The 26782-nt window shown below is 48.9% G+C and overlaps 1 long non-coding RNA gene across 5 annotated transcripts in view; it reads left to right on the top strand.

Annotated features, from left to right (window-relative positions):
• Positions 1 to 5828: 5828 nt before the first annotated feature.
• The window catches only part of LOC121817523 (uncharacterized), a 31413-nt gene continuing 10459 nt past the window's right edge, over positions 5829 to 26782 (top strand). For 3 of the 5 annotated variants that reach the window (XR_009597965.1, XR_009597966.1, XR_009597963.1), the window contains exons 1-3: positions 6191 to 6837; positions 14139 to 14215; positions 14311 to 23612. This is a non-coding gene — a long non-coding RNA (uncharacterized LOC121817523). Of the gene's footprint in view, positions 6066 to 6190; positions 6838 to 14138; positions 14216 to 14310; positions 23613 to 26782 lie in introns of those variants that run through there. The other 2 variants (XR_006057475.2, XR_009597964.1) reach the window with 2 other exon arrangements.

Below are 26782 nucleotides of genomic sequence, written 5' to 3'. Positions count from 1 at the left end.
ACAGGAATTCCATCACCTCCACTAGCTTTGTTTGTAGAGATGCTTCCTAAGGCCCGCTTGACTTCACATTCCAGGATGTCTGGCTCTAGGTGAGTGATCACACCATCCTGGTCATCAGATTAACACAGTATAAAACAGATTTCTGAACATGGCTAAGGTGTATAAAGACAGCTCCTCTTCTTGTGAATCCCAGCCTCTGAAATTTCACAAATTGGCATTCTAAGGAAAAGCAAGTCTCTCCAGGGTCTCTTCCTGGCCAAAATGGAGTAGCCGCTAAACAGCGCTTTGCCTCACCAGGAAATCAGAGGTGCACCGGCCACAGGCACTCTGACACACTGTCCTGCAGGAGCCACCCTCCCCTGGGGGTGTGAGGTCCAGCCCCTCCGGCTGCTACAGGCAAGGAGTACTTTTTCTTTCTTTCTTTTTAATAGTTATTTATTCATTTCCCTGCATGGGGTCTTACTTGGGGTAGGCCCACTCAGTAGTTGCCTGGAGTGGGTTTAGCTGCCCCTGAGGCATGTGGGGTCCTAATTCCCCCGATCAAGGATTGAACCTGCCTCCCCTGCATACGAAGGCAGATTCTTAACCACTGGACCACCAGGGATGTCCCCAAGAAGTACCTTTTCACGTCGCAGTTGCCACGCGGCCAGGGCGGCCCTGAAGCCAGGGCTCACAGCCCAGCTGCCCGGGGGCCGCCAGAGCGAGTTCCGGTTTTGGGGAGGCTCTACTTGCCTCCCACGCTCGCAGCAGCACGCAGGCCCGGAGCTGCTGGAGGCGCCTCCTCCCTCTGCGAACCCGCTGCCTGCGTGCCCACCCCCCGCCCCCCACCCTTCCAAGTCCCGCTGCAGCTGGGACATGGGTGTAGGTGCGGGTCACTCGTGGGCACCATGCGGACTCCCCACATCCCTGTGGCCTTCAGGAAGCCCACGGTGGGCCCTCACCCCGGCCCAGGGGTTCCTGGGCCCCTGGGTGAGAGGAGCCCACTGCCCATGGCCGCCCACCCACTTCTAGCGGCAGCAGGGACAGAGCTTTCTTGGCCGGCCCTGGGATCAGGCGACTGTGCCGCCTCAGCACAGTCCAGCTCACCCTGACCAGCGAGGGGAAGCCCTGTAACTGTGGCCTCAGGCCAGGAGAGAGCAACAAAACCGTGTTCCCAGAGGCTGGAAAGACCGACCCAGTGAAGCTGTGTGCTCTGAAGGCTGTGTGTCAGCCTGACAGAGGCTCAGGACCCAGAGGTTTGGTCAGAGGTTATCCTGGGGGTCTGGGGGTGTTTCTGGATGAGCTTCGTTTTGGAAGGTGGGCTGAGCGAAGCAGACCCCTCCCCGGTGTAGGGGGCCTGTGCAGCCTCTCAGAGGGCCTAGTAGAAGGTACAGCAGAGAGACCCGCCTTCCCTGGGCCTGGCTGCCCCTCCAGCCCTCCAGAGCAGAACTTTTATCCGGAGAACCTGCCTGATGAGGGGAACCCGGCTCCCTGCAATGTTAGGAAGGTGGGCCCGGAACCTAAAGCCTTGTATCCCTGGGACCAGGGGTTGGTCAGAAATACCTACCACGTGCTGTTTGCTGCTCTGCATGTTCTGGCCTCTGAGCTCAGAGAAAAGGGCTGGTGGCGAGACCAGGTGAAAAGAAACAGAGCAAGTCCAGGGAGGCTGGGGTGGGAAGAGCAACAGCGCCTCAGCCCAGCAGCAAAACGTAAAACCACAGCCTCTCCAGCCGCTCTTCAGCTGAGGCCACCTGCCCACCTCAGCCTGGCACGGCAGATACCTGCACTGCGGGGCGGCGGGGGAGGCGGGCGTGAAGAGCAGAGGCTGAAAGAGTGAAGAAAGGCAGGCGCGAGCCCTGTGGGGAGAGGGGCGCCGGGCGTGACCGGCACGTGGGCCCGAGCGAGCCGAAAGCTTCAGAAGCCGACGCGCATGTGGAAGAGTGCTTCTGTCCCCTGAGAGCCTCCGCCTGGATCCCAAGACTCTGTGCCGGCTTGAGACCTACAGCAGCCCTGGGGCCCCGGCTTTCTGTGGGGAGGAGGGGCTGGGAGAGCCTTGGGGTCTCCGAGGGCCGTGAGAGCAGCAAGTGGGGCGCGCCCAGGGCCGGCTCCGCAGCACAGCAGCCGGGCCCTGCAGGACCACGCCCGCCTCTGCTCCCCGGTCTGCGCCACAGGTGTGGGCCTCAGGGACCCCTCGCTGTAGCCCAGAGTCTGCCCACTTGACACAAGGCCTCTCGAGGCCTCCTTTGCCTCACTTTCAGTCTTCATGGGGCCGGAGGAGGCTTCGAGATAGTCCCCCAGGGGACACAGGAAGGAGCACCCCAAGGTCTTCTTGGCCAGGCGTGAATGTGGGGCTCCATTCTGCCCGGTCGCAGTGCAGCCAGGCTGAGTCCCCAGTGCCCCTCCTCTGCCTCCAGCCTCAGGCCCCTTCCCTGGTCCCTGCCTGACTGAGGGAGGCGAAACCCCAGGCCCCTTCCTGGGGTGAAGTCAGATGGGGACACAGGGGCTTGGGGCTGACCCATGTGTCCTGAGCAATGCCCCCTTCCTAGCGGTCAGCTGGGGCCCCAGCCCATCCGCTGCCCGCAGGAGACCCTGGCCTTGCTTTCGCGTTTTCCCAGGCATTCTCCGGGTAGAGTTTTGACGACCTCAGGAAAGCAGGTCGTATCAAACCACCCGCTCCTGGCGTTTCCGCTTGCTGGGCCTTACGCGCTGTCTGTGTTGTTAGTTGCGTATACTTTTAACCTTTCCTTGCTGTGAAATTTCACAGATACACCAAAATGCAAGAAACATGAAAGTCCTCCCTCACAAATTGCTAAAATGCAAACGCCTGCAAAACCACCCATTCACAGGTCACCCACTGCCACCGCCCCACGAGGAGTCCCACGCCAGCCCTGTGAAGCTCACAGCCCTCTGGGCCGTTATGCTGTGCACACGCTTGCCCTTGGTGTGACGTTTAAGCCCTAGGTGGAGGTTAAACTGAGCCTAATTCAGCGCAGGTTGAACCTGAACACTGATTTGCCTATTTTGAATGGATAGGTCAGAGGAGCCTGGAAGGTTGCCATTCCAGGATTCACCAGAGTCGGACACGACTTGGCGACTAGAAACAGCAAATAGCGAAAAAGTGAAAGGATGCTGTCCTCTCTGGCGCCTTTCGTCCTTCTCAGCATCGCGCTCTGAGCCTTGCCCTGGCTGTGGCTGCAGCTCATTTGTCCTGGCCGATCTTGTGTCCTCAGTGTGACTGTTCCGCAGCTCGTCTGTCCAAGAGTAGAGCCACTTGCTGTTGGTGGCGGCAAGGGGCGACGCTGCTGTTGAGAGCCCGCCGGACACCAAGGGTGGCTGCTCTGGGGGCTGTGTAACGCCGTCTCTTTCTGGTTCCAATTATTTGTTGCCACAGTAAAGTTGCATAATGACCAGCCACAAAACCTCAGTGGTATATACCAAGAAGTGTTTGCTGTTGCCCAAGAGTCCAGGGGTTCCCGCTGACCTGGACCAGCCTCAGTTGGCCTTGGCTGGGCCCATCGTCATCTGCTGCCAGCTGCGTGTTGAGGGGACAATGCCAGCCCTTCTGTGGGCATGCTCATCCTCCAGTATGTCAGCCGGGGCTTGTTCTCAGGGCCACAGCAGAGTCCCCTCAGAGACAGAAGTGTGCGAGGGGCTCTGCAGCGTGGTCTGGGGACTGGCCATGTCGCTCCCTTCATACTCATTAAGCAGACACGTGTAGAAAGGTCTGCAAATGTGGCCACAGAAGCTCCTCATCCAAGACCCGTGGGGGCGTGGGCTGGGCTGGAGACTAGGCACCACTTCTGCAACCCACCCACCAGAGAAGGCTGGCAGCTTGCTTCATGCCTGATGGCCATCGGCTGGAGGCAGAAACCCAGCCAGTGTTTGCCTGTGAGCTCTGCATCCGGCACCCTCACCAGACTCTTACTAATTCCAGAACATCTCCGGTTAGGCTAACGTTTGTTATTTTATGAATTCATCCAAAAGTGTGGATAGTCCACCCCACTTTCCTGTTATTCGAGCGGGGGTTGGTTACAGCGAAGACATCACTCTGAGACGCTGAGGTGCCTCCCTGCCTGATGCCGGGACGGAGGGCCTGCCCCCCTCCTGAGTATGCCATGGCTGCGTTCTCGTCAACTTCTCGTTTTCTAGCACGTGACGATGTGGTCGCTGTTGGTGCCACTGCGACCGGCGGGCAGACCACACACAGGCCTCGTGGCTTCTCACCCCTTCACACCCAGTCCATCCAAATCCTTTCCCTTCGGTGTGGAGAGCTCCCTTTGGTGGGGGCTTGCTGGCAGCCAAAGCCCCTCCATTTTTGTTTTCCAAAAAAAGCAATCTTCCCTCATTCTTGAAAAGTGCTTTCGCACGGTAAAGAATGTCAGGTCTGAGCTGAACACACAGGCCGCTAGCTTCTGCTTCTGCAGTCTCTGTGGCGTCAGCTATGGTGGAGCTGTTACTTCTTGCCAGATCTGGGTCACTTCCAGAGTGTCTATGACTGTGTTTACGCCTTTCATTCGCTACAGATTCACTTGGTGTGTAGAGGTGTGGACTTGTTTGTATTTGTTCTGGAAGAGACTTCTCCGGGTGCTTACATCTGTGGGCTGGGCTTCCAACAGTTTTAGGACATTCTCACCCAGCGTGTTTTCAAATACTGATTTCCTCCACTCTCCGCTTCCTCTCCCCGGAGAAGGCAATGGCACCCCACTCTAGTGCTCTTGCCTGGAATATCCCGTGGACCGGGGAGCCTGGTGGGCTGCCGTCTATGGGGTCGCACAGAGTCGGACACGACTGACACGACTTAGCAGCAGCAGCAAGATAACAAAGAACAAACCTGACTCCGTATCGGATCTATTGCCTTATCTCTAATCTTTGCGGCACTGGCTCAGCACCCCAGCTGCTCAAAGCCGAAAGAACGTGGCCTCGGGAGCTCCCTGCTGGTCCAGTGTTTAGGGCCCCGTGCCCTCGTTGTTCAGTCCCTGGCTGGGGACCTGAGACCCCACAAGCTGTGTGACCCGGCAGCCAATATTGAAAAATTAAAAAATAAATGAATGTTGCCTATAGCCTGAGATATGCATAACAGTGTTTCATTCAAATAGGAGGGAAAAGGGTGCAGAACAGAGAATAATACTCCTCTCCTGGAGGTTTACAGAAACATCGTGACCAGACCTACACGGGCAGCTCCAGGAACACACAGTCGTCACATCCCCTCCAAGGCCTGGAAGGAGGCTGCGGCAACCCCCTCCCTTTCAGTACAGAAGAAACCTGCACTCTAACTCAGGGAAGATGGTTCTTTGGAACTTGAGTCTGACGTCTTCTTCATCTGCGCAAATAAAGTTACTATAGGGTGTCCCAACATCTGGTTTCCTGATGCATTGGCCTGTCAGGTGGTGAGCATACAAGCTTGGACTCAGTAACAGCAAGAGCCTGAATTCAGTAAGAGATTGCCAAGGGGTCTTTTGTAGTTTGCAGTGACGTTTGGAATAGAAAAGAAATTGGCCTCAGGGAGGACCAGGGGTCTCCAGCATCGTGGACAAATCAGAATCTTGGGGGATACATTCAGCAGTATGAGAGGCCAAAGCCCAGGAGATACTGATGAGGACGGCATCTGTAACTGTTAGCTCATCCAAGCTCACAGGACAGGCCAGCGAGTTGAGAGAAAGGTGTTAGGGAAGAACAGTGACTTTGTTCAGAAGCAGGCAAGCCGAGAAGACAGCAGACTAATACCCTAAGGACCGTCTTAATGCAGACTGCGCTCAGAACAGGGAAGCGGGACACCTGCAGAGACGAGGCCAGGAAGAGGAAGAGGCCGCCGCCCACGGGCTCTTTTTCTCTGTCAGTTGGCTCCCCTGGCATTGACCTGGTCATGATGCTCCTTCAGATCAAGTGAACAGGTGTTTATTTCTCTCGTTCACATTTCCTTTATCGCCATGTGGATTTCTTTGAAAGGGGGCTGCCACACACACCCCAAGGTGCGGGCAGAATGCCGGCAGTGGCGAACGTGTGTACATAAGGCTGAGCAGAGGCTCATGACTCAGGGGCTAAAGCAGCAGCAGAGACGGATGCCAAGATCCTCAAACAAGAGGCAGGTGGGTCTCCATTCCCTCAGAACAAAGAGTTCTGGCAAATTGTTGGGTACACCTGTCGTGATACATTTAACAGGAGGCTTCCTGTGTGCTGTTTCGGATCTGTCAGGAGTTCTCTGCTCCTTGTTAATTCCTGAATACTGAGGGATTAAGAGGGGAGGCAAGCCTCTCCGGGGCTGAAGAATCCAGGCACTTCCTTCGTTAGTTTTCCTATACAGTGATGAGTACCCTCTTCCTCCTTGTGAACTTACGGTAAGTGATTATCTACAAATCTCTCTCTTCAATATGGATCGCCTATGTTTTGTAAGTCTGGAGTTTTAATCTTTATCTTTGCTAAGAATAACGACTTTGTAAGACAGTATATATACACACACCATGTTAAGTAAAACACCTTTGCTCCTTCAGAGCTCTGGTCCCCGTGTGTTTCTCTCTCTCTCTCCCTCTCTTTTGCAGGCTGATCCCTTGGAGCGCAGAGGCCCTCTGAGTTCACTTTCCTGCCCGGGCTTCTAAGACCCTCTCGAGAAGGCGCTCTGCATCTTCACTCCATTAAGAGGGTTCCTGAGGCCTCTGTGAACAGAGCAAGTCCCATGTCAGGGGCTTTATTGGCTTTCTGCGTAAACCAAAGAATATCAGCTTCTTTCTCTCTCCTTTACTTTCATATCAGTCGACTCCAGACCACCAGGCTCCGGTCCATTAAAGGACCGCAACAAGAACAGGGACCTGGTACTCACAGGCAGATTCTCGGACGGAGAGACCCCAGGGCCTACTGTTGCCAGTAAGTACTAAGACGTGGGTAAAGAGGCTGGAAAGCCCCATCACCTTTCTGCCTTACTCATCACTTATTTAAAGCCCAGGGATCTAACGAAACGTATGCGGATTTTTCACCTAGATTAGAAACTGCTATTTCTCGCACTGTATTTGGAGAAGAAGCCAAAAGGCAACTAGAGAAATCTCTTGCCTGTGATAATGCTAATCAGGAATGCCTAAAAGCTGTGGCTCCAGCCCGTGAGAAAGGGACTATGGACTACTTGAAGGCTTGTCGCAATCTAGGACTAGAAACTCAAAAGACGCATATGGCAGCCGAAACAATAGCTGCTGCCTTAAGAAAGGGAAATAAAGGATGCTTTGCTGGCGGAAATAAGAGCCATTTAAAAAGGGACAGCCCTAAGAAAGCTAATTTAAAAAAAAAGAAAAAGAAAAAATATATAAAAATTAAAAACCTCCAAAAATCTGCCCTCGATACCGTAGAGGAATGCACTGGGCCAAAGACTGTACGTCTAAACTGAAAGAACTATGGACACTGGAAGCAAGCCTATTCCAGGAAACTCCAAGCAGGGACCCCCCAGGCCCCCTTCAGCAGAATCCGGGGGCAAATTCCATCTTTTACCTGAAACCCTCAACATCTGGCAGTGCTGCCATCGATATACCAGCTTTGTTTTTAGATAATATGAAGTTAATAAGCTCTATTTAAATTCAAATTCGCGTGAACTGAAAAATATTAAATATATATAATGTTTATTTAAATATAAATATAATTTAAATATAATTGCTAACCTAATTAAGACATGTCTTAAGTCATCAACATTATATAATACTTTTATTATGCCTAGGTTTAAGATAAACTAAATTTGTCAACAAAAGGTAACTCTTTATATATATATAAAAATATATAAATGAGATAAAAACTTTTAGATAAACTATATTAAAATAATTATATTTTAATAGAATAATCTATTATTATAATGTTATTATAATCTAAAATAATCTGTTAGGATTGGGGATAATTTAAATTTCTAGAGTTGTACTAAACTAAATTTATATTTATTAAATAGCTAGGTCATTTCCAAATAAAATAAGATTTAAAAACATTAATTACTAAACATTAACTTCCTCTTACAAAAAGATTTTCTTACAGAAAAACTAAAGATATTTAACACTGTTAATAAATATAGTATATAATGTATAATATATTCCACAGGACTGGAAAAGGTAAGTTTTCATTCCAATTCCAAAGAAAGGCAATGCCAAAGAATGCTCAAACTACCGCACAATTGCACTCATCTCACATGCTAGTAAAGTGATGCTCAAAATTCTCCAAGCCAGGCTTCAGCAATACGTGAACCGTGAACTCCCTGATGTTCAAGCTGGTTTTAGAAAAGGCAGAGGAACCAGAGATCAAATTGCCAACGTCCGCTGGATCATGGAAAAAGCAAGAGAGTTCCAGAAAAACATCTATTTCTGCTTTATTGACTATGCCAAAACCTTTGACTGTGTGGATCACAATAAACTGTGGAAAATTCTGAGAGAGATGGGAATACCAGACCACCTGACCTGGCTCTTGAGAAATCTGTATGCAGGTCAGGAAGCAACAGTTAGAACTGGACATGGAACAACAGACTGGTTCCAAATAGGAAAAGGAGTACGTCAAGGCTGTATATTGTCACCCTGCTTATTCAACTTATATGCAGAGTACATCATGAGAAACACTGGGCTGGAAGAAACACAAGCTGGAATCAAGATTGCCGGGAGAAATATCAATAACCTCAGATATGCAGATGACACCACCCTCATGGCAGAAAGTGAAGAGGAACTAAAAAGCCTCTTGATGAAAGTGAAAGAGGAGAGTGAAAAAGTTGGCTTAAAGCTCAACATTCAGAAAACGAAGATCATGGCATCCAGTCCCATCACTTCATGGGAAATAGATGGCGAAACAGTGGAGACAGTGTCAGACTTTATTTTTTTGGGCTCCAGAATCACTGCAGATGGTGACTGCAGCCATGAAATTAAAAGACACTTACTCCTTGGATGAAAAGTTATGACCAACCTAGATAGTATATTCAAAAGCAGAGACATTACTTTGCCGACTAAGGTCCGTCTAGTCAAGGCTATGGTTTTTCCAGTGGTCACGTATGGATGTGAGAGTTGGACTGTGAAGAAGGCTGAGTGCCGAAGAATTGATGCTTTTGAACTGTGGTGTTGGAGAAGACTCTTGAGAGTCCCTTGGACTGCAAGGAGACCCAACCAGTCCATTCTGAAGGGGATCAGTCCTGGGATTTCTTTGGAAGGAATGATGCTAAAGCTGAAACTCCAATACTTTGGCCACCTCATGGGAAGAGTTGACTCATTGGAAAAGACCCTGATGCTGGGAGGGATTGGGGGCAGGAGGAGAAGGGGATGACAGAGGATGAGACGGCTGGATGGCATCACGGACTCAATGGAAGCGAGTCTGAGTGAACTCCGGGAGATGGTGATGGACAGGGAGGCCTGGCGTGCTGCGATTCATGGGGTCGCAAAAAGTCGGACACAACTGAGCGACTGAACTGAACTAGGCATCGCTAATTATCAGCTGAATAGCCTATTTAATACTTTAAAAGGAGACCCTGATTTAAATAGCCCTCGTCCACTTTCTCAAGAGGCAGGAGAACTACTGGTGCAAAATAAATTACAAAAACAATTTCTTACTCACATCAAACTGGATTTACGTCTAGAATTGTTTATACTCCCCTCTCCTCGTTCTCCCACAGGACCTCTACCCATCACACAAGGTATTATTCCTCACAGTTTACAACTCATGAAAAACGACAGATGGCTGTAACTCACTGACCTGAACTTTCTCCATTTTCTTTCCTGCTCCTGCTGCTGCTGCTGCTGAATTGCTTGTCGTGTCCAATTCTGTGTGACCCCACAGACGGCAGCCCACCAGGGTCCCCCGTCCCTGGGATTCTCCAGGCAAGAACACTGGAGTGGGTTGCTGTTTCCTTCTCCAGTGCATGAAAGTGAAAAGTGAAAGTGAAGTCGCTCAGTCGTGTCCGACCCTTAGCATGGACTGCAGCCCACCAGGCTCCTCCGTCCGTGGGATTTTCCAGGCAAGAGCACTGGAGTGGGGCGCCAATTCCTCTTTCATCTGGGCCTCACCTCTTCGTGGTGAAGCTACACAACATGTCATGCCCTGCCTGTATTTCTAGACCCTTCAAGCGATGTTCCCAGCCTCCCCTGTGCAGCGTGTCACAGGCCGGGCACGGGGCGGGCGGACGAGCTCGCCACACACTGAAGCTGCGGATAAAGAATGGAAAGGGGGAGACACAGGGGCACTGCTGACCCGATACCTACTGTCAATACAGCCTCATTTGCTTTAATTTTTTTTAAATGTGCCACAGGGAGATATCTTAATGAGAGCAGAGAGGCATTTCGAGGAACTGAAGGGCACTTCTCTTCCTCTGCCCTTTGGGTACCGAGACGGGTTAACGAAACAACGGCAATCTGGGAGACTAATCTTACAGGGAAAGGGGTATGCTTGTATTTCCCCAGATGGATCCAGCGAATTCACATGGCTTCCTCTTAGGCAGATTCGACCCAAGGGGGCCCCCGGCCTTCAGAATGGAGACGGGACAACGAGGACCCCAGGAGGAAGACGTTCCCGCACCAGCCACGGCGGCGTCAAGACCTCCAGGCAGCACCGCCCTCGGCGGCAGCACCGCTAGGGTCTTCGCACTTGGGGACAAATAAAAACCCTTACTAATCGAGCTGACAGTGTGGTCTCTCAACAGGGATTGTCTCGGAGTCCTGAACACATCCTCCGGGCAACGCCCACTCTTTCGGCCTGTACCTCCCCCGCTCGAGCTCGGACTGATACCCAACCCCCCTCTATTACAGGGGGTCGAATGGACAGAGAGGACCAATCACTTCAACTGTCGACTCCATACATATGCTTTCTCCCTAGTACGGGAAAGAGCCCTCACACCCTGGGCAGCAAAGAAGACTAGTCAACATTTCCTTAGGCTGTGAAGTCCTTCCCTTGTGCCTGGGCCCAGCAAAATCGGCAGAAACATCGGCCGACAAACGGGCTTTCATCCTGCCTCCGAAAGAAGACTTTCAGACATTGCTTGGACTGTTTACTGCCCTTTCTTTGTCTGTAAACCATGTTTATACCGCGGAGACTTTAGGGAACGAGTTAGGGAAAGAACAGAGAGCATTACGCAAAGGGTTTACTTACAAAACCTTTACTTATACTCCCATTCCTTGGGACAGATGTCAAACCAAATCAAGAAAATCAATGTTTGTGGCTAATCATACAGTTGTTGATTGGGGACCCCATGATACGCGGTGATCTGACTGCTCAGAGGATATTGACAGCACTGTGTGTGACACGGGAGGTCACTGACACTACGATGGAACATTACTCTGACAAAGGGCCTCTTGAGTGTCTTGAGGGTGGATCAGCCCCACCTCGTCCTAGGGTCGTCCTTGACAGAGAGAGCGGGCCTGAACAACGGGCCATTTGGAAACGTGCTGCGAGCACCAGAGCACAGAAGAACTTGGGGCTTGGACCCGACATTTCATAGGGGCCAGTCGTGGTCCTCGTTACTATTTCTTTTGCTATAATCAGCCATATCTTATACAGGCCTGTGTCCCACTTCCTTTTGTTATGGCCATAGGGAATTTTCAATTTGGTAAGACTTTTACATTCTGTAACTCATATTAATTGCAAACTACATACTTGTCTTAACGCCTCTGTTTCTTTAAGCTACTCAGTTTTGTGTTACTCCTGTTCGAATCGATCATAGTGCCTACAACTGGGAACAAATCAAATTCCATTCACAAAATATACGTGATAATGCCTCTCTGAATGTACAATTACTGCAAAAGATAATCTTTAAACCTTTTTTCTAAAAAACCTGCCCTCTTCCCCTAATTTGGAAACTTTAGCTGAACAAATTACCTGGGCTAGACGCACGAAGATGGTTTCAAAGTATTACCCACAGTATCGGGTCTGGAGCTGTAGCTTTGGTGACTGTCTTGATAATTATATTTGCTGTTTACTGTTGCCTTTCTATAACGTTGGTTAATACTAACCAAGCTCATTTGGTCAAGAGCTTTTTTTTACAAATATAATAAAATAGGGGGAATTGTCAGGAAGCGTTTAACAGGAGGCTTCCTGTGTGCTGTTTCGGATCTGTCAGGAGTTCTCTGCTCCTTATTAATTGCTGAATACTGAGGGATTAAGAGGGGAGGCAAGCCTCTCCGGGGGCTGAAGAATCCAGGCACTTCCTTCGTTAGTTTTTCTGTACAGTGATAAGTACCCTCTTCCTCCTTGTGGACTTACGGTAAGTGATTATCTACAAATCTCTCTCTTCAATATGGATCGCCTATGTTTTGTAAGTCTGGAGTTTCATCTTTATCTTTGCTAAGAATAACGCCTTTGTAAGACGGTATCTATGCACACACCGTGTCAATTAAAGCGCCTTTGCTCCTTCAGAGCGCTGGTCCCCGCGTCCTTCCAGACCACCAGGTTCTGGTCCGTGAAAGGCCCGCAACATACGCCCTGGGGAGAAGCCAGGACGCTGTTCCTCCTGCTCTGTTGGCCTTACTCCCTCCTGTGACTGACTCCCTCGGTTTCTGCGTCCCCTCGCTTCCCAAATCAGTAACTACCGTCCCTGCTCTTTGGAGCACAGGGAGGGCCTGGGAGACCAGAACCTTCTTCAACAAACAAGAGACAAGAGGGCGCAGAGGGCCGCTTGTCCTCAGAAGGGCCCACAGGCCCCTGCTGGTTTCAGTCCTCCCTTTCCTTTGATACCCTTGACCCTGAGGGGAATGGGGTGGTGGGAGACAGGAAAAGGAGCAATTTTTGGACAGAGAGGCTCATCATAAACTCTGCAGAGAAATTCAGTTTAAGGGGGACTCCGATTCAATGCGAGAGTAAAGGGAAGAATGGGAAGGGGTTTGGCATTTTAGTTGGAGCCTGAAGCCTTGGTCCAGCGTCTTGCATAGCAGACACCACTGCTGCTCATCTGTTTGATCTGGAGGTCCCCAGTGTCTGCACAGGACCAGGTATCAAGTGGGACCTTTTTCAGCTGTGAGATGTGTACCCAAGGCTCCGTAACTAATTTTGCAGCTGTGTTGGTGGTCAGTGAGGTCCCTTCCTGTGACACTGAACGCTGTCTTCCTTTGGTGAAGTTTCCGGAAGACGCAGTCATGAGGCTATAGACTGACCAGCAGGATCCTTTGGATTAGAGCTGGAAAGGCTTCTTCAGCCTGCTGATGACAAGCCTGAGCATAAGAACTGGAGACTCACAGTAGCTGCTCGCACTGGCATGGGGCAAGGGGTCAGCAGAAGGCCGGACCCCTGTAGACATCAGTCTGCTGTCTCTCTGCTGATGACTCTGCTGTGGAGTGAGTTTACAATTCCCAAATTGGGTCCTTTGAATCGTCAGCAAGACCTTAGGCCTGGGGAGTCCAGTAGTTTGGGCAAATTTAGACATTTTCATCTTGACAGTCCCTTTAGTTCTCTTGACTTTGCCTGACGATTGAGGGTAAGAGAGACGGTCACAGTCACGCCGCAGACTGGGCCTCTGTGCACTGGCGCTGGATGGAATCTCGCAGACTGAGCTTTGGATGAAGCAGAAAAAAAGTTTTTTGCTTTACCAGGCAAAGGGGGACACAGCAGGGCTGTGCCCTCACAACTGCGTGTCCTGACCCCGCGGCGTTTGGGGAGGAGGTTTGTAGCAGTGGATCAAGGGTGCGGCTGTGCGCAGGGCCCGGGTGTGTGCAGGGCCTGCCTCCTTTAACCTGGCCTCAGGTGGTCCCCTGATGAGCGTCTTTTGTTCTCAGGGTTACCAAACTGCGATCCTCTCTGGAGAGAAGGATGCTTGTCAGGCTAACATCTGCATTTGTTGGGGATTTGAATCCTGTAAGGAGCTCAGACTGTTATATCTATCCCTTGAGGCCAAACCAGAGCCCTGAGGCCAAAGCCCAGGCTGCATTCTCTCGGCTGCTCCCCTCTGTCTCTGCACCCTGCCTCCCTTCCCTGCTTAGCACCTGTTTGAACCTGTCCTTTAGACTTCGGGGAAAGGCAAGAAACAGGGGACACAGAAAGCCTTTCGAGCCCCGGAGCCTCGAAGGGTCCCACTTGGTTTCCCTCCCCGCTGGTCCCTGACGCGCTTCAGTCTTGAGGAGGGCAGACGCTGGGAAAGAAAGGAAGAGATTGTTTCAGACAGAGGCATTCGGCGTAGACTTGGCAGAGGAGCTCAGTTTGGGGTACCGGTTTTTAATGCCCACTTCTGTCTTATCTTTCTCCAGATTGTTCGCGCAACAGAGCTGTGACGGCCCTGGCTACTTTCCGCTGAAATGGTGTGTAGTCCTGCCTCAGTCTTCAGGTGAAGTAACACCAAATTAGAAACATTTGAGTCACAAGCCCTGGATCTGAGTGTCGTGAAATTAAATCTGTCTCTTTGCCATTTTGATGCAACAGACCCAGTTAGAAGTCGGAGGAGAGACAGCTGCAGCTCTAATCGACAAATAGACCCAACCTCCTGAGGAACTCAGAAGAATAAGCCTGCAAACCAGTGCAGAACTTGGGAGACTCGTAGCAGTTGTCAAATTTTACCTAAGCAGTTTTTAACTTACGGTGTAGCGTTAACGTATACATATCAGAGGTTATTCGCTGCTACACATTGATTCAGTTCAGTTGCTCAGTCATGTTCGACTCTTTGTGACCCCATGGACTGCAGTTCGCGAGGCTTCCCTGTCCATCATAAATTCCCAGGGCTTGCTCAAACTCATGTCCATCGAGTTGGTGATGCCATCCAACCATCTCATCCTCCGTCATCACCTTCATCTCCCGCCTTCAATCTTTTTCAGCATCAGGACCTTTTCCATGAGTCAGTTCTTCACATCAGGGGGCCAAAGTTTTGGAGTTTTAGCTTCAGCATCAGTCCTTCCATTAATATTCAGGACTTCCTGTAGGATTGTCTGGTTTGATCTCCTTGCTGTCCAAGGGAATCTCGGGAGTCTTCTCCCAACACCACAATTCAAAACATCAGTTCTTCAGCACTCAGCTTTCTATATAGTCCAACTCTCATGTCCATACATGACTACTGGAAAAACCACAGCCTTGACTAGATGGACCTTTGTCAGCAAAGTAATGCCTCTGCTTTATAATATGCTGTCTAGGTTGAACATAACATTTCTCCCAAGGAGCAAGCGTCTTTTAATTTCATGGCTGCAGTCACCATCTGCAGTGATTTTGGAGCCCAAGAATCAAATCTCTCACTGTTTCCACTGTTTCCCCATCTATTTGCCATGAAGTGAGGGGCCCAGATGCCATGATCTTCGTTTTCTGAATGTTGAGCTTTAGGCCGAATTTTTCGCTCTCCTCTTTCACTTCCATCAGGAGGCTCTGTAGTTCTTCGCTTTCTGCTGTGAGGCTGGTGTCCTCTGCATATCTCAGGTTATTGACATTTCTCCCGGCAATCTTGATTCCGGCTTGTGCTTCATTCAGCCCAGCATTTCACGATGTACTCTGCATATAAGTTAAATAAGCAGGGTGACAATATGCAGCCTTGACATACTCTTTCCCAATTTGGAACCAGTTCGTTGTTCCATGTCCTGTTCTAACTGTTGCTTCTTGACCTGCATACAGGTTTCTCAGGAGGCAGGTCAGGTGGTCTGGTAGTCCCATCTCTTGTAGAATTTTCCACAGTTTGGTGTGAACCACACACTAAAAGGCTTTGGCGTAGTCAATAAAGCAGAAGTAAATGTTTTTCTGGAGCTCACTTGCTTTTTCTATGATCCAATGGATGTTGGCAATTTGATCTCTGGTTCCTCTGCCTTTTCTAAATCCAGCTTGAACATCTGAAGTTCTCGGTTCATGTACTGTTGAAGCCTGGCTTGGAGAGTTTTGAGCATTACTTTGCTAGTGTATGAGATGAGTGCAATTGTGAGGTAGTTTGAGCATTCTTTGGCATTGCCTTTCTTTGGGATTGGAATGAAAACTGACCTTTTCCAGTCCTGTGGCCACTGCTGAGCTTTCCAAATTTGCTGGCATATTGAGTGAAGCACTTTCAGAGGATCATCTCTGAGGATTTGAAACAGCTCAGCTGGAATTCCGTCACCTCCACTAGCTTTGTTTGTAGTGATGCTTCCTAAGGCCCCCTTGACTTCACATTCCAGGGTGTCTGGCTCTAGATTAGCGATCACACCATCGTGATTATCGGGGTCGTGAAGATCTTTTTGTACAGTTCTGTGTGTTCTTGCCACCTCTTCTTAGTATCTTCTGCTTCTGTTGGGTCCGTATCATTTCTGTCCTTTATTGTGCCCATCTTTGCATGAAATGTCCCTTGGTGTCTCTAATTTTCTTGAAGAGATCTCTAGTCTTTCCCATTCTGTTGGTTTCCTCTATTTCTTTGCATTGATCACTGAGGAAGGCTTTCTTATCTCTCCTTGCTATTCTTTGGAACTCTGCATTCAGATGGCTATATTTTTCCTTTTCTCCTTTGCCTTTCACTTCTCTTCTTTTCTCAGCTATTTGTAAGGCCTCCTCAGACAACCGTTTTGCCTTTTTGCATTTCTTTTTCTTGGGGATGGTCTTGATTCCTATCTCCCGTACAGTGTCATGAACCTCCATCCATAGTTCTTCAGGCACTCTATCAGATCTAATCCCTTGAATCTATTTCTCACTTCCACTCTATAATCATAAGGGATTTGATTTAGGTCATACCTGAATGGTCTAGTGGTTTTCCCTACTTTCTTCATTTAAGTCTTAATTTTCCAATAAGGAGTTCATGATCTGAGCCACAGTCACCTCCTGATCTTGTTTTTACTGACGGTATAGAGCTTCTCCATCTTTAGCTGCAAAGAATATAATCAATCTGATTTCAGTCTTGACCATCTGGTGATGCCCATGTGTAGAGGCTTCTCTTGTGTTGTTGGAAGAGGGTGTTTGCTATGACCAGTGCATTCGCTTGGCAAAACTTTGTTAGGCTTTGCCCTGCTCCATTTTGTACATCAAGGCCAAACGTTCCTGTTACTCCAGGTGTCTCTTGACTTCCTACTTTTGTGTTCCAGTCTCCTGTGATGAAATGGACGTCTTTTTTGGGTGTTAGTTCTAGAAGGTCTTGTAGGTGATCTTAGAACTGTTCACCTTCAGCTTCTTGGGCATTACTGGTTGGGGCATAGACTTGGATTACCGTGATACTGAATGGTTTGCCTTGGAGTCAAACAGGGATCGTTGTGTCATTTTTAAGATGGTACCCAAGTACTGCATGTCAGGCTCTCTCGTTGGCCATGAGGGCGACTCCGTTTCTTCTAAGAGATTCTCACCCACAGTAATAGTGTTACAGAATCAGGCACAAAACACACCTCAGCGGGCACTCAGGAGAGCAGAGCACAGCCTATCATCACGCAGCAGGTCCAACAAGGTTTCCAACAAGGACCTCGATGATTCCGGAGGACTCGGCTGCACGCCCTCGGCTGCATGGCTGCTGCCCGTTAACAATTGGTCTCACAGCATGTGCAGCCGCCGCCATCAATCCACCTGAGACAGCCTGGCCTTCACTTCCAGGCTTTGTCTGCCGTCTGTGAGGAGGGCGTTTTCTGCTTTTTCCTCGGCCATGGCTGACAGGGTTCAGGCCCAGTTCACACCCTGCCTCAAGGTGGGCGACGGCCCTCAAGGTGGAATCCCTCTTGCGCTCATCCCAACAGTAGACATAAGGGCCACCAGAATTAAAGTCACCAGTCAGGTGTCTACTTTACGAGTTCTCCGCTAGTCACGAGGATCTGATGTCGTCAGGAAGGGATTTAGTGCTTTTCTAGATTAAGGAGATGCAAAGATTGGGATCATGAACCCTGTTCCTGAAAATATCCAACCATCTAAAGACCTGTCCCATCGGGTCCCATGGAGCACAGATCGCCTCACTCGACCCTGACTCCTTCAGGTGGCGTTGAAGGTTCAGCAGCCGCAGCAGCACAGGTTTCGATCTCCGCAGGGCAGATGGCAAGGCCCCCGGTGTTCAGTCACTGGCAACACTCTTGAAAGTGTTAGCCACTCAGCCATGTCCAACTCTTTGCAGTCCCATGGACTATAGCCCGCCAGGCTCCTCTGTCCATGGGGTTCTTCAGGCAAGAATACTGGATGGATAGCCATTTCCTTCTCCAGGGGATCTTCCCAACCCCGGGATCAAACCTGGTCTCCTGGATTGCAGGCAGATTCTTTACCACTGAACCACCAGGGAAGCCCAGCAATGCTCCTGGCAAGCGCCAGTTTGTAGTTGACATGCAAGTACCAATCTGTGGGAACATAACTAAAGATCTCCCTGTTTTGTGAAAATACCCTGGCAGGGGAGGGCTCCAAGATGGAAGAGAGCTCTCATCGCCCATAACAAGGCTGCCCCAAAAGAAAAAGTCCCAGCAAATGCTCCCGCACAGGCAAAGTAGGCAACCAGGAGGGATACTCTGGTATCGTCACACGTGAGCCCTGTTAGTCACCAGACATCTCAACCAGTCGATACAAGGGCTGACACACACACACACACACACACACACCGCAAACACGGCCCACAGCCCAGACAAGGTGCGGCCCAGAGGTCCGTCTCCGCTCCAGACAGAGCGCTCACAGTGGCTCGCAAGGAGCAAGCAGACTTTCCTCATCCTGCGCAAGCCAGAGACTCAGCCCACAACAACACACACACACACACACACACACACACACACACACACACACGCAAATAACTGATGAGCTACAGTTGCCCAGACAGAAACTCAGAGAGGCACGGTCTGGAAATTCCACTCTCACTCCCAGATGGTGGCTTCCAGACAGACTCACTCAGTCCTTGAAAAAGGACTAACTTCGAGGTGGCTCCCAGGGAGCCCGGGGCGGCTCAGCTTCCGCGGGAAGTGAGCCCAGCGTGGCTAGCTCACATGGAGTGGAGACAGCGCCTAGCTTTCCTGTTCCTGTGACAAAATAACTACAGCTGAAAGTGATATAATAACTTAAGCAACCACACAAAGGCCACCTCTCCACACTTTTAAGAATGTACATTGGCCAAACCAAGTTACAATAGGCTGCCGCCCTTTTCTGCCACATGCTCACAGCTATAGATCCACAAGTCTGCCAGGATTTTGCCCAGGTGGCTATCAGATGGAACTGAACAAGCGTTTTTCATGTTTGTTCGAAAGAACACTCATGTGCAGACCAAGAATAAACCAAAATCCTTCTGGCAATGAAAGCCTCAAACCAAAGGAACCAAAATACAAACAGGCTCAAACTGGCTTCCAAGTTCCACTCAGCCTGTGACCTCTGTCCAAGAAGCACGCCTTCCAAATGGGATTTCCTGGAGTGAGAAATTCCCTAAGAGGGATACAGGCCACCCCCAAGAGGACAAGGCTGACAGGGTCTCAGAGTACACGCCAGGGGACTTAGCCAAATGCTGGCCAAGATGTCACAGAGTCCCAAATGTTACTTTTCTCCTTCTCCAAAATAACTCCTTGGAGCAGGATGTTCAGGCCAGCATGGGCAGGAGGAAGAGAGGAATGTCCTCAAGGCAACGATGGCCTTGGAAGATGCTAAGATGGGCCCTCTTCCTTTGCCCACCCCCACCTCAGAGTTCCAACTGCCAGGATGGCAGATGGAGTATGGCTAGGGCTTAGCCTTTCCAGTCAAGGGTCCCAGGAGATTTGGCTTCTGAAGGAATTATCCAACCCTCCACTCTCTTACAAGAGACTGGCATGGAGAAAGCCTCAGGGCCCAAGCAAGCTGGGGACCTCCCAGGACAGTCTCCAAGTCAGCTCTGCCTTGGACGCCGAAGTTAATACCAAAAATTCAGCCTCTGTGCAGCAGTGCCAAACTGAGTCTCAGAGACGGAGCTTGGGGTGAAGCAGAAAAGAATGCGAACAGGCAGAATGGCTGTCTGAAGAGGCCTTAAAGATCGCTGAGAAGAGAAGCGAAAGGCAGAGGAGAAGGGAAAGACAGAGCCCTCTGAATGCAGAGTGCCAAAGAGCAGCAAGGAGAGATAAGAGAGCCTTTCCCAGTGATCAATGAAATGAAACAAAGGAAGCAATAGGGTGGGAAAGACTGGAGATGCTTTTTTTCTCTTTTGGACTAGCTTAAAAATTTATGACATTTTTAATTCTGCTGATTTGTCTAAGTACGAATAAAATGCTGGATTTCTAATCTATGTTCACTCAAAACTTTAGTATAGTTCCATTTATTCTGGCATCTAGTATTACTGCTAAATGTCTAGAAAGCTTGCTGTTTTAGTGATTTTTAAAAAAAATAGTAAATGAGGCTTGAAACTTGTAGTCCAATTCTGAGAATATAAACAACGCTGTGGCTTAAAAGCAAGAGAAGGGCACGAGCACACGCCGCTGCGCTGTTAGCTGGAGCACAGGTCTTGCTCGGATCTCACAGACGAGCACGCTGGTGCCCGGTGCCTGTCTTCATGCTTCATTCAAGACTCCACGTGTGTTTGGTGACACTGGCGCAGCGAATGCTGAAAGGCTCTCGTCCATTTTCATCCTGTTACGAATGTCTCCTAAGTTTCCTTGCTACGGCTTCACCCATCATTTAAAAGGGGACATGTAATCTTCAAATACGAGGGTTTTTTCAAGCATCTTCGATGTTAATTTCTTATTTTGATATTAATTTCTCGTTTAAATGCTTTCTTCTCTGCGATCACCCTCTGTGGTTCCAGCCTTCTAATTTCATCGAGGCTTCAACGGCTAAGTCATGGGTCTCTCTTGGTAGGTGCCGCACTGCACTTGGGAACGTGCGTGTTTTTCGCAGAGAGTTTGACGTCGACTTCTAACATGACTCCGCAGTGGCGAGAGAACAGACTCTGTGTGATTTCAATACCTTCACACAGTGAAATTTTTGCGCCTTGTCTTATGTCCCTAGATATGGTCCAGTGTCTTCTGATACGCAGTTTATGGGAACTCCAAGCCAGGCTTCAACAGTGTGTGAAATATGAACTTCCACATGTCAGGCTGGATTTAGAAAAGGCAGAGGAACCAGAGATCAAATTGCCAACATCCACTGGATCATAGAAAGAGCAAGAGAGTTCCAGAAAAACACCTACTCCTGCTTTATTAATTACGCCAAAGCCTTTGACTGTGTATATCACAACAAACTGTGGAAAATTCTTAAAGAGATGCGAATACCAGACCACTCTACCTGCCTCCAGAGTAACCTGTGTGCAGGTCAAGAAGCAACAGTTAGAACTGGACATGGAACAGTGAACTGGTTCCAAATCAGGAAATGAGTACGTCAAGGCCATATACTGTCACCCTGCTTATTTAAATTATATGCAGAGTACATCATGAGAAATGCTGGGCTGAATGAAGCACAAGCTGGGATCATGATTGCCGGGAGAAATATCAATAACCTCAGATATGCAGATGACACCACCCTTATGGCAGAAAGTGAAGAGGAACTAAAGAGCCTCTTGATGAAAGTAAAAGAGGAGGGCGAAAAAGTTGGCTTAAAACTCATTATTCAGAAAATTGGCATCTGATCCTATCACTTCATGGCAAATGGATGGGGAAACAATGGAGACAGTGAGAGATTTTATTTTCTTGGGCTCCAAAATCACTGCAGATGGTGACTGCAGCCGTAAAATTAAAAGACACTTGCTAGACAGCATATTAAAAAGCAGAGATATTACTTTGTCAACAAAGGTCTGTCTATGGTTTTTCCAGTTGTCACGTATGGATGTGAGAGTTGGACTACGAAAAAAGCTGAGCATCAAAAAATGGATGCTTCTGAGCTGTGGTGTTGGAGGAGACTCTTGAGAGTCCTCTGGACTGCAAGGAGATCCAACCAGCCCATCCTGAAGGAAGTCAGTCCTGAATATTCACTGGAAGGACTGATGCTGAAGCTGAAGGTCCAATCCTTTGGCCACCTGATGCGAAGAACTGACTCACTGGGAAAGACCCTGATCTCAGCAAAGACTGAAGGCAGGAGGGGAAGGGGACGACAGAGGATGAGATGGTTGGATGGCATCACCGACTCGATGGACATGAGTTTGAGCAAGCTCTATGAGTTGTTGATAACAAGGAGGCCTGGCGTGCTGCAGTCCATGGGGTCGAAAAGAGCTGGACACAACTGAGAGACAGCTGGCTAACCGAAAGCAGATAAAGGCTGTGGGCAGACCTCAGGACCCTGTAGTAATAAAAGCTGGGACGACATCAGCAACAGGCCGAGAATTACTAGATTGCCGGCCCAAAACAAAACAATATCCCCACATCCTTGCTGCTGTGAACAAGCAATTGGTTAAATAAACTAATTGAGGGGGCTTTCCTGGTAGTCCAGTGGTTAAGAATCCATCTTGCAATGCGGGGGACGATCCCCACCCACCTCCGCAGCATTCGATCCCTGGTCCGGGAAGATCCCACAGGCCGCAGAGCAGCGAAGCCCGTGCCCCACAGCCGTGAAGCCTGCGCTCTAGAGACCGGGGACCGGAGCTAGAGCGCACACACCTGGAGCCTGTGCTCGACGAGAGGAGCCGCCTCAGTGAGGAGGCCTCGCACCACAGCTGGAGAGGAGCCCCCACTCGCTGCAGCTAGAGGAAGCCCGTGTGCAATAGCAAAGACCCAGCACGGCCGGAAATCAGTCAATTTTTTTTTAACGGAGGATGAGGGGAAGCTCTTTTCACATTAGAATTCCAATTAATAAGCGGAGAAGGAAACAGGTAAATAGCAAATCACACAACATCCAACAATAATAGTCGTAGACATGGTCCGCCGCTGCTGCTGCTGCTGCTGCTAAGTCACGTCAGTCGTGTCTGACTCTGTGCAACCCCATAGACGGCAGCCCACCAGGCTCCCCCGTCCCTGGGATTCTCCAGGCAAGAGTACTGGAATGGGTTGCCATTTCCTTCTCCAATGCATGAAAGTGAAAAGTGAAAGGGAAGTCGCTCAGTCATGTCCAACTCTTAGCGACCCCACGGACTGCAGCCCACCAGGCTCCTCCGTCCATGGGATTTTCCAGGCAAGAGCACTGGAGTGGGGCGCCATCGCCTTCTGCACATGGTCCACTAACGGGTGCTAAATCTGTGCGTGAAACTGGGGAAGAAACATTTTCATGAAAGTGAAAGTTAAGCTACTCAGTTGTGTCCAACTCTTTGTGACCCCAAGAACTGTGGCCCACCAGGCTCCTCCATCTATGGGATTCTCCAGGCAAGAATACTGGAGTGGGCTGCCATTTCCTTCTCCAGCAGATCTTCCCGACCCAGGGATCGAACCCGGTCTCCCGAATTGCAGGCAGACTCTTTACCAGTTGAGCCACCAGGGAATTCTGTATGGTCTTGAAGTATCTCCCCAATATACTAATTTAAAAAAAATTTTTTCGCATCTTTTTTTTTTGCATCATTTTATTATATTGAATTCATCAGCTCATTGAGATTGTTGATCTTGTTCTTTGTTGTACAATTCTGTTTCTTTCTTGGACTAAGGCATGTTGGACTGCAGGCTCATTTTGAGTGGGAGGTTTCCTGAGTTGGTTTGTAAAGATTTGTTTCTCTCTCTGTCTGCTCCTCCATCCCCACGTAGGAAACTTGAGGTTGCCTCTGAATCGGATGTTGTTGGTGCCCTACCCAGAAGCCTTTGCACCTGCTGCCCCTCCTTCAGCTGCTGTGAGCATCTGTTGCTCATTTCCCCAGAGAACTACTATTTTAAACAGTTATTTTGCCACACAGCGTGTGTGAAATTAGTTTCCTGACCAGAGATCAAACTTGCACAGCCTGTACTGGAAACTCCAAGTCTTAACCACTGGACAACCAGGTAAGATCCCAATATACTAATTATCTACAAAGAAAACAGCGGCTTTACTTATTTCCTTTCTTTTTTAAATTATGAAAGTATAATGACACCTTTATTTTCCAAGGAGACTTGGAAAATACAAAACAAAGATACATATAGTTCCACTGTATATTAAATTACTTTTTAAGTAGATAAGTTGAGATTTTCAGTTGGAGTTTCAATATCAGACTCTCAAAAATCAATAGAATGAATAGACAGAAAGGTGAAAAGTGAAAGTGAAGTCGTTTAGTGGTGTCTGACTCTTTGCGACTCGGTGGACTGTAGCCCACCAGGCTCCTCTGTCCATGGGATTTTCCAGGAAAGAGTACTGGAGTGGGTTGCCATTTCCTTCTCCAGAGGATCTTCCCAACCCAGGGACTGAGCCCAGGTCTCCGCACTGTAAGCAAGGCGCTTTACCATCTGAGTCACCAGGGAAGTCGGAAAGGTAGGATATAATAGGCCTGAAAAAGCACGATAAACCAATTCAACATAATTAAGATTCGTATAATTTCAAACAACAGCAGGATACAAATTCTATCCAAGTTCCCATAGACTATGAATCAGAAGATACCAGAACATATCCAGGGACATAAAGCAGGGTGCAAAAATTTCATGGCATCAGTTCAGTTCAGTCACTCAGTCGTGTCCAACTCTTTGCAACCCCATGGACTGCAGAGCATCAGGCTCATACCATTTCTGCCCTTTATCGAGCCCATCTTTGCATGAAATGTTCTCTTGGTATCTCTCATTTTCTTGAGGAGATCTCTAGTCTTTCCCATTCTATTGTTTTCCTCTATTTCTTTGCATTGATCACTGAGGAAGGCTTTCTTATCTCTCCTTGCTATTCTTTAGAACTCTGCATTCAGATAGCTATATCTTTCCTTTTCTCCTTTGCCTTTCACTTCTCTTCTTTTCTCAACTATTTGTAAGGCCTCCTCAGACAACCGTTTTGCCTGTTTGCATTTCTTTTTCTTGGGAATGGTCTTGATCACCGCCTCCTGTACAGTGTTACACAGCTCCATCCACAGTTCTTCAGGCACTCTGCTTATCAGATCCAATCCCTTGAATCTATTTGTCACTTCCACTGTAGAATCATAAGGAGTCTGATTTCGGTCATACCTGAATGGTCTAGTGGTTTCCTTACTTTCCTCAATTTCAGTCTGAATTTTGCCATAAGGATTCATGATCTGAGCCACAGTCAGCTATCCGGTTTAGTGTGTGTGTTTGAGTACTTCCTTATGTTCTGACGCCACCAGAGCCCCCAGGCCCATCGTGGGGGCTCCCTGCCTAGGCCTGGAATGGGCCATTTCTCCAGGGAGCCTGGCTCCTTTACTGGAGAACCAATGGTCTTGGAAACCAAGACCTGCCTGGGCACCACGGGCTCCTTGCCTCCTGGACTCTCAGCAGAGACGGGAAATACCCATGCGTGTCGTGACGGATCCTACGTCCTCTGTTCTGTATCTTTCTGGGTGTAGAATACAGACCACAAGTGTGCAGACCCGCAGGACCCCTACCCAACACTGCCTCCCCTTCCCTTCTCTTAATCTCTTTCTCTGACAGCAAGGTCGCTGACTTCTCCAGTCGGTGCAGTCGCTCAGTCCTGTCTGACTCTCTGTGACCCCAGGGACAGCAGCACGTGGGGCCTCCCCGTCCTTCACCATCTCCCGGAACTTGCTCAAACTCAGTTCCATCGAGTCAGAGATGCCATCCAACCATCTCATCCTCTATCATCCCCTTCTCCTCCTGCCTTCAGTCTTTCCTGGCATCAGGGTCTTTTCCAGTGCGTCAGTTCTTCCCATCAGGTGTCCAAAGTACTGGACCTTCAGCTTCAGCATCAGTCCTTCCAGTTAATATTCAAGACTGATTTCCTTTAGGATTGACTGGTTTGATCTCTCTGCTGTCCAAGAGACTTTGAAGAGTCTTATCCAACACCACAGTTCAGAAGCATCAATTCTTTAGTGCTCAAGTTTCTTTATGGTCCAATATCTATACATGACTACTGGAAAAACCGTGACTTTGACTAGATGGACCTTTGTTGACAAAGTAATGTCTCTTTTTAGTATGCTGTCTAGGTTGGTCATAGCTTTTCTTCCAAGGAGCAAGTGTCTTTTAACTTCATGGCTGTAGTCACCATCTGCAGTGATTTTGGAGCCCAAAATATAAAGTCTCTCACTGTTTCCATTGTTTCCCCATCTATTTCCCATGAAGTGATGGGACTGGATCCATGCTCTTGGTTTTCTGAATGTTGAGCTTTAAGCCAGCCTTTTCTCTTTCCTCTTTCACTTTCATCAAGAGGCTCTTTATCTCCTCTTCACTTTCTGCCATTAGGGTGGCGTCATCTGCGTATCTGAGGTTACTGATATTTCTCCCAGCAATCTTGATTCAGGCTTTTGCTTCATCCAGCCTGGCACTTCACATGATGCACTCTGCATATCAGTTGGATAAGCAGGGTGACAGTATGCAGCCTTGATGTACTCCTTTCCTGATTTGGAACCAGTTCGTTGTTCCATGACCGTTTCTAACTGTTGCTTCTTGACCTGCATACAGATTTCTCAGGAGGCGGGTAAAGTGGTCTTGAAGAATTTTCCGCAGCTTGTTGTGATCCACCCATCAGAGGCTTCAGCGTGGTCCGTGAAGCAGAACTAGATGTCCTTCCAGAACTGTCTTGCTTTTTCTATGATCCAGTGGATGTTGGCAATTTGATCTCTGGTTCCTCTGCCTTTTCTTTTTTTTCCTTGAGTTATTTTATTTTATTTTAAATATAAATGTATTTATTTTAATTGGAGGTTAATTACTTTACAGTATTATATTGCTTTTGCCATACATCAACATGAATCCGCCACAGGTATACACGTGTTCCCCATCCTGAACCCCCCTCCCACCTCCCTCCCTGTACCATCCCTCTGGGTCATCTCAGAACATTTAAACGCTGAGTAAATTCCACAAAACAACTTCTGAATGCTGGCAGAGGACATCAGGCGCCCAGAAAAGCAGCCCATTGTCTTTGAAAGGAGGTAGGAAAAAATATAAAAGACAAAATGAGACAAAAGAGAGAGGGACGTGCTCCATCTCGGGAAGGGAGTCTTAAAAAGAGAGAGTTTCCAAACATCAGGAAACACTCACTGCCGAGTCTGTGGCAGTCTTGGAAGCAC

Source organism: Ovis aries, chromosome 21, assembly GCF_016772045.2.
Source record: "Ovis aries strain OAR_USU_Benz2616 breed Rambouillet chromosome 21, ARS-UI_Ramb_v3.0, whole genome shotgun sequence".
Classification (NCBI taxonomy): Eukaryota; Metazoa; Chordata; class Mammalia; order Artiodactyla; family Bovidae; genus Ovis; species Ovis aries.
This window is presented reverse-complemented; position numbering and strand designations above follow the sequence as displayed.